Consider the following 8,060-nt stretch of genomic DNA (forward strand, 5'->3'; position numbering starts at 1 on the left):
ACATCCTAATTGGGGCATAGTGGTATCTTAGTGGTTTTTATTTGCATTTCCCTAATTATTGATAAGGGCTTCCCTGGTGGCTCAGTGGTAAAGAATCTGCCTGCCAATGATGCCAATCCAGGAAACGTGGGTTCGATCCCTCGGTCGGGAAGATCCCCTGGAAAAGGAAATAAGCAACCCACTCCAGTATTCTTGCCTGGAATATCCCATGGACAGAGGAGTCTGGTGAGCTATATAATCCATGGGGTTGCAAATAGTTGGACACAACTTAGCAACTAAACAATTCTTAATAAACATCTTTTCAAGCATGTTTACCAGTGCTATATCTTCTTTGGTGAGGTGTCTGTTTATGTGTCCTGTCCATTTTTTATGGGATTGTCTTCTTACTGCGAGTTTTCATAATTCTATATGCATCTGAGTACAAGTCCTTTATTAGATGAGTGATTTGTGAATATTTTCTCCAGTCTGTGGCTTATCTTTTTCACATCCTCAACAGTCTTTGAGGAGATAAAATTCTTAAATTTGATGCAGCTTAATTTACCAGTATTTCATGGATCATGCCTTTGATATTATATCTGAGAAATCTTTGCCTAACCCATGGTCACAGATTGTTCCTCTGTTTCCATCTACAAATTTTGGATTTGGGTTTTACAAATAAGTCTAGGAAATATTTTCAGTTAGTTTTTGTATATGGTTTGGAATATGAATCAAAGTTCATTTTTTGTATACGGACATCCAACTATTGTTGGAAGAGGGTGTTGCTATCACCAGTGCCTTCTCTGGGCAAAACTCCGTTAGCCTTTGCCCTGCTTCATTTTGTACTCCAAGGCCAAATTTACCTGTTACACCTGGTATCTCTTGACTTCCTACTTTTGCATTCCAGTCCCCTATGATGAAACGGACATCTTTTTTGGGTTTTAGTTTTGGAAGGTCTTCATAGAACCATTCAGCTTCAGCTTCTTCAGCATTACTGGTTGGGGTATAGACTTGGATTATTGTGATATTGAATGGTATGTCTTGGAAATGAACAGAGATCATTCTGTCATTTTTGAGATTGCATCCAAGTACAGCATTTCGGACCCTTTTGTTGATTTATTCTTTGCAGCCAAAGATGGAGAAGCTCTATATAGTCAGCAAAAACAAGAGTGAGAGCTAACTGTGGCTCAGATCAAGAACTCCTTATTGCAAACTTCAGGTTTATATTGAAGAAAGTAGGGAAAACCACTAGACCATTCAGGTATGACCTAAATCAAATTCCTTACAATTATACAGTGAAAGTGACAAATAGATTCAAGGCATTAGATCTGATAGACAGAGTGCCTGAAGAACTATGGACAGAGGTTCGTGACCTTGTATAGGAGGCAGTGATCAAAACCATCCCCAAGAAAAAGAAATGCAAAAAGGCAAAATGGTTGTCTCAGGAGGCCTTACAAATAGCTGAGAAAAGAAGAGAAGCTAAAGGTAAAGGAGAAAAGGAAAGATATACCCATCTTTGGGTATGCAGAGTTCCAAAGAGTAGCAAGGAGACATAAGAAGACTTTCCTCAGTGATCAATGCAAAGAAATAGAGGAAAATAATAGAATGGGGAAGACTAGAGATCTCTTCAAGAAAATTAGAGATACCAAGGGAACATTTCATGCAAAGATGGGCTCAATAAAGGACAGAAATGGAATGAACCTAATAGAAGCAGAAGATATTAAGAAGAGGTGGCAAGAATACACAGAAGAACTGTACAAAAAAAGATTTTCATGATCTAGATGACCACAATGGTGTGATCACTCACCTAGAGCCAGACATCCTGGAGTGCAATGTCAAGTGGGCCTTAAGAAGCATCACTACAAACAAAACTAGTGGAGGTGATGGAATTACAGTTGAACTATTTCAAATCCTAAAAGATGATGCTGTGAAAGTACTGCACCCAATATGCCAGCAAATTTGGAAAACTCAGCAGTGGCCACAGGACTGGAAAAGGTCAGTTTTCATTCCAATCCCAAAGAAAGGAAATGCCAAAGAATGTTCAAACTACCGCACAATTGCACTCATCTCACATGCTAGCAAAGTAATGCTCAAAATTCTCCAACAGGACGTGAACTGTGAACTTCCAGATGTTCAAGCTGGATTTAGAAAAGGCAGAGGAACCAGAGATCAAATTGCCAACATCCGCTGCATCATTGAAAAAGCAAGAGAGTTCCAGAAAAACATCTACTTCTGCTTCATTGACTATACCAAAGCCTTTGACTATGTGGATCACAACAAACTGTAGAAAATTCTTCAAGAGATGGAAATATCAGACCACCTTACCTGCCTCCTGAGAAATCTGTATGCAGGCCAAAAAGCAGCAGACTTGTTCCAAATTGGGAAAGGAGTATGTCAAGGCTGTATATTGTCACCCTGCTTATTAAACTTAAATGCAGAGTACATCATGCAAAATGCCAGGCTGGATGAAGCACAAGCTGGAATCAAGATTGCAGGGAGAAATATCTATAACCTCAGATATGCAGATGACACCACCCCTAAGGCAGAAAGGGAAGAGCCTTGATGAAAGTGAAAGAAGAGAGTGAAAAAGCTGGTTTAAAAGCTGGTTTAAAAGCTGGTTTTTCAGCATTCAAAAAAGGAAGATCATGGCATCCAGTCCCATCACTTCATGGCAAATAGATGGGAAAATAAGGAAAACAGTGACAGACTTTATTTTGGGGGGCTCCTAAATCACCGCAGATGGTGACTGTAGCCATGAAATTAAAAAACACTTGTTCTTTGGAAGAAAAGCTATGACCAACTAGGTAGCATATTAAAAAGCAGAGACATTGCTTTGCTGACAAAGGTCCATCTAGTCAAAGCTATGGTTTTTCCAGTAGTCATGTATGGATGTGAGAATTGGACTATAAAGAAAGCTGAGTGCCAAAGAATTGACGCTTTTGAACTGTGGTGTTGGAGAAGACTCTTGAGAGTCCCTTGGACTGCAAGGAGATCCAACCAGTCCATCCTAACATCCAGTCCTGGGTGCTCATTGGAAGGACTGATGCTGAAGCTAAAGCTCCAATGCTTTGGCCACCTGATGCGGAGAGTCCACTCATTAGAAAAGCCCCTAATGCTGGGAAAGACTGAAGGCAGGAGGAGAAGGGGACGGCAGAGGATGAGATGGCTGGATGGCATCATCGACTCAATGGACAAGAGTTTGAGCAAGCCCTAGGAGTTGGTGATTGACAGGGAAGCCTGACGTGCTGCAGTCCAAGGGGTCACAAAGAATCGGAGAGGACTGAGCGACTGAACTGAACTGATCCAACTATTCCGAAACTGTTGGTTATATCTTTTTTTCACTGAATTGACTTTATATCTTTGTTGAAACTCAACTGATCACATTTGGTGGATGTATTTTTATACACTGCATTCTCTTCCTTTGATCTATGTGTCTCTATTGATGCCAATATCATACATCTCAATTTCTGTAACTTTCTAGTCTCTGCTGTGTGCTGTGCTGAGTCACTCAGTCGTGTCCAACTCTATTCCACTGTCCATGGGGATTCTCCAGGCAAGAATACTGGAGTGGGTTGCCATGCCCTCCTCCAGGGGATCTTCCCAACCCGAGGATTGAACCCAGGTCTCCCACATTGTAGGCAGATTCTTTACCATCTGAACCACCAGGGAAGGCCAGCTTTATAGTCTAGTTAATCCAAAATATTTTCTAATTTGCCCCATTTAATTTTCTCACATCCTCGTGTTATTTACAGTATTTGGAAAATATTTTGATTTTTCAGATATTATTGATTTCTAATTTAAAACATTTGATCAGAAATACACTTTGTATGACTTGAATCCTTTTATACTGACTGAAACTTGTCTTCTGGACCATAGTGGTAAGTGTCCTATATATTTTTGAATCTAAATGTAAAACATAAACCTCTTAGAAGAAAACAAATGCCAGAAGCATCAAACAAGGATTTGGGAATGAAGTCTTAGATAGGAACCAAAGGCACAAGTATTAAAAGGAAAAAACACAAATTGGATTTGATGAAAGTTTCTCATATTTGTCCATCAAGCAACTCTATTCACAGAGTCTAAAGGCAACCTAAAGAACAGTGGGAAATGTCTGCAAATCATATAAATGACAAGGTATTAGTATCCAGAATATACAGGCCTGTGGAAACTTGACTATGAAAAAGCAAACAAGTTGATTCAAAAATGAATAGAGACTTCCCTGGTGGTCCAGTGGTTAAGACTCTGCACTTCCACTCCAGGGGGTGTGGATCCTATCCCTGATTGGGGAACTAAGATCCCACCTACCATGCAGTGCAGCCAAAAAAAGAAAAAGAACAAAGGACTTGAATAGACATTATCCAAGGAGATGTATAAATGGCTAATAAGCACATAAAAAGATGCTCAACATAATTTTCATTAAGAAAATGCAAATGAAAATTATGAAGAGAGACCACCTCACATCCAATAGAATGGCTAGTATTTTTTAAAAAAGCAGAAAATAAAAAGTGTTGGCAAAGATGTGAAGAAATTGAAACCCTTACACATTGTAGATGGGAATGTAAAATAGTTCAGCTGCTATGGAAAACAATATGGTGGGTTCTTGAAACAATTAAAATTAGAATGACCATACAACCTAGCAAGTTCTCTTCTTGGTATATTCCTAAGAGAATTGAAATCAGGGTCTCACAAAAATATTTGTACACCCACGCTTGTAGCAGAACTATTCATAGCACAACTGAAGTCTCAATCTAAAGATAAGTAGACAAGGAAAATGTGGTCTATGTGTATGATGAAATACTATTCAGTCTTAAAACGGAAGGAAATTCTGATACAAGTAATAGCACAAATGACCCTAAAGGACATTATGCAAAGGGAAGTAAGTCCAATGGACAGGGATAAATACTGCTTGATTCTATTTGTATGATGTACTTAGAATAATCAAAGTTAGAAACAGTAAATACAACAGTGATTGCCAGGACTGAGGTGAGAGAACGGGGATTTATTGCTTAGTAGGTAAGGAGATGCAGTTTCGCAAGAGGAAGCGAGTACAGGGATGGATCGTGCTGATGGCTGCAAACAGTGTGAATGGACTGCGCTGAACTGTGCATGTAAAAGTGGTGAAGATGGTGAGTATTGAGTGATTTTACCATCATTTAAAAATTGTGTTCCAAGTAGAATTGTAGAGCGATTAATGAGAGAACATGTGTAAAACAGTGAGCCCAGGGAATTAGCTGAGCAAAAAGGATCCCTCATTGTTTGCACAACTAGGTACGCGCACTCCCACACAGTGTCCTGGGAAGACAGATGCAAACCTATTGCATGAACTACAAGAGAGATCCAGAGAGGCACAGAAAGATTGACTGAGCTGGGCCTCGGCTGGTTTGCAGGAGGGGCCTGGGGGCAGGGAGGGGCTCCTGTAGATGGAGGGGCAGGAAAAGAGTGAGGAGAACGTGGGGGTGGGGAGCCCAGGGGTCAGGAGAGGCGCGGGTGGTCATGCTTGCCCTCACCACCTCCCTGGGCCAGGACTCGGACACTAGCTGGATGCAGGTGTGCGGAGGGTGAGAGGACCCAGGCCCTCTGAGCTGGAGGTGCTGGACCCGAGGCCTGAGCTTTTCTTGGGGAAGAAATGGAACCTTCTGGGCTGAAGGCAGCTGCTCAGAACCTCAGTGACCATGGCTGACCCCAGTCCAAACCCGAAGGGGCTGCTGCCTCTGTACTATGTTTGAGCTGGGTGGACCTCATTCACCCCACAGTCCCAGGAAGCCACCCAGGATGGAACGTCCACAGCAGGCTAGCTGGGTGACTGAGGTGGGGAGGGAAGGGAAGAGTAAGCCCACTGCCCCCTAAGGGCCAGGGTGGGGAGGATGTGGCCTTGGTTCACATCCTGACAAGGTACTAGCCGATGATACTCTATGCACAATGGGGTGAACCCCGGAGGACTGAATCCACCAAGGGTGGGTTTCTCCTGGGCTGAGAGATTTTATCTGCTGATGAAAATTCTAGTTTCTTTTTGAAACTGTTTCCTTCCCTAGGATTGCAAGGTCATGAGGACCCCTTTAGTTCAAAGTGAGGCAGTGGTGATGTACACACATCATCCTTTGGAAGCATGGTGCTCCATGCATTGGGTGCTAAGTCGCTTCAGCCGCTTCAGTCCCACCCTTTGCAGCCCCATGGACTGTAGCCCACCAGGCTCCTCTGTCCATGAGATTTTTCAGGCAAGAATACTGGAGTGGGTTGCCACTTCTCCAGAGGAACTTTCCAACCCAGGAATCGAATCCTCATCTCCTGTGTCTCCTGCCCTGGCAGGCAGGTTCTTTACCACCAGCGCTACCTGGTAAGCTCAGATCCGCCTTTGATTTGGGTCAGATTCCAGGTGCAACTTGCTGGGCAGATGGCAAATTCTGCTGCAGGGCTATAGGGTCCCGCCCCTCTTTGGGACAGAGAGATTGAGTGAGATTGGTCTCAGGGCTGAATGGGGGGACAAGACTAAGTTGAGATAAGCTTTATACTATTTAGTTTGATGTAGTTACTTTTAAAGACAAAAGAAGGGGAAGTATTTTTAATCTTATATGAGAAGAGGAGAAAACTCTTAAGTTTTTCTTTTTCTACATCCAGAATTCAAACCGCCATGGCCTGTGTTTCTTTAGGTTTATCTTCAAGGCAACTAACACCAATTTTTAAAGTTCTGATTTTATGATGAGGCTCATTAACATCCACAAGAGAGCGACAGAGGATGAGATGGTTGGATGCATCACCTATTCAGCGAACAGGAACTTGGCAATCTCTGGGAGATGGTGAGGGACAGGGAGGCCTGGCGTGCTGTAGTCCCTGGAGTTGCAAACAGTTGGACACAACTTAGCGACTGAACAACAACAACATATACAAAATTTTGCCTCTTTCCTCCTGAGCCCAGCCTGCCCTTGGCCTTTCAGCTCTGCCCCAAGAGCCACTCAGCTCCCCAGAGCCTTTCCAGCCTGCAGGACTCTCCAGGCGCACCTTGCCCCCCTTTTCTTGCTCAGGCTGTCCTCCCTGTCCTCTCCCAGAACCCTTCTGTGCCTGTTTCCTTCTGCCCTGGATGCCTCGGCTCTTCCCCCGCCCGGCAGAGTGGCTCTGACCCCCTCAGGGATTCCCATATTTATTCGGCAGCCTCGCAGCGTGAGGAGCAGGGCCTGACCGTCCTCCAAGGCTCCGTGCCTGCTGCTCCTCCGTAGGGAAGGCTGCCTCCTCTCTCCAGGTAACCACTGCTCACTCCGCAAGGGTCCCTTCTTCCACAAGCTCCCTGAACCCCGAGCCCAAGCCAGGCTGGGCTGGTGGGTGGTCTCGGGTCTCCCTGCACTCTCATCCCAGGATCAAATGAGGTCATGTGAACACAGAACCTATGGGGTGCTGGGCACTTAGCAAGCGCTGGGCAGTGCTGGCTCCCTCCCTGCTCCAAGGTTCAAGGCCACTGTGGCTGCCCTTAATCCATCGCACATCAGCTCCAGCAAGAGTGCGGGGCCCACCCACGAGGGGCAGGGTTCCCGGTGCTGGCTCCTAGGGCTCAGAGAAAGGGGATGGGAAGCCAGAGCGAGTCTCAGCACCACCCCTGCAGCTGTGGGCAGGCCTGGGAACTAGCCCCTCCCCCCCCACCCCGGAGCCTGGAACCAGAGGTCCCAAGTACTAACTCACCCAGCAGAAAGACGAAAGTAGTTCACCTTAAGAACAGCTGGAGCATGACTGGAGGAGTGCGAAGACAAGGAGTTTTGAGTGCTGCTTTCTGACAGAGATGATTTCTTAAGGGATGACGATCATCACTTGCGAAGACTCAAAGTGTGCAAAGCGCCTAGCCGAAGTGGTTTTGTTAGGCTCGGGTTTGGAGGTGGAGCGCAGACCTGGGACGCAGGAGCCAAGTCCCCGCCCTTATTCCCGGGTGGTTCAGGGCGAAGCCCGACGGTCTAGGGCGGTGGCAGGGCCCCGCCGGCAGCAGCCTGGGGCTCCTCTTTCCTTGGCCCCGAAATCCCGGCCTCCAGCCGCGCGGCTGCACCCGGGTCACCGGGCTCCCCGAGCACGTGCTCGGTCAGCGCGGAGCCAGAGACGCGCGCCTC

This window comes from Odocoileus virginianus, chromosome 2 (genome assembly GCF_023699985.2).
Source record: "Odocoileus virginianus isolate 20LAN1187 ecotype Illinois chromosome 2, Ovbor_1.2, whole genome shotgun sequence".
NCBI lineage: Eukaryota > Metazoa > Chordata > Mammalia > Artiodactyla > Cervidae > Odocoileus > Odocoileus virginianus.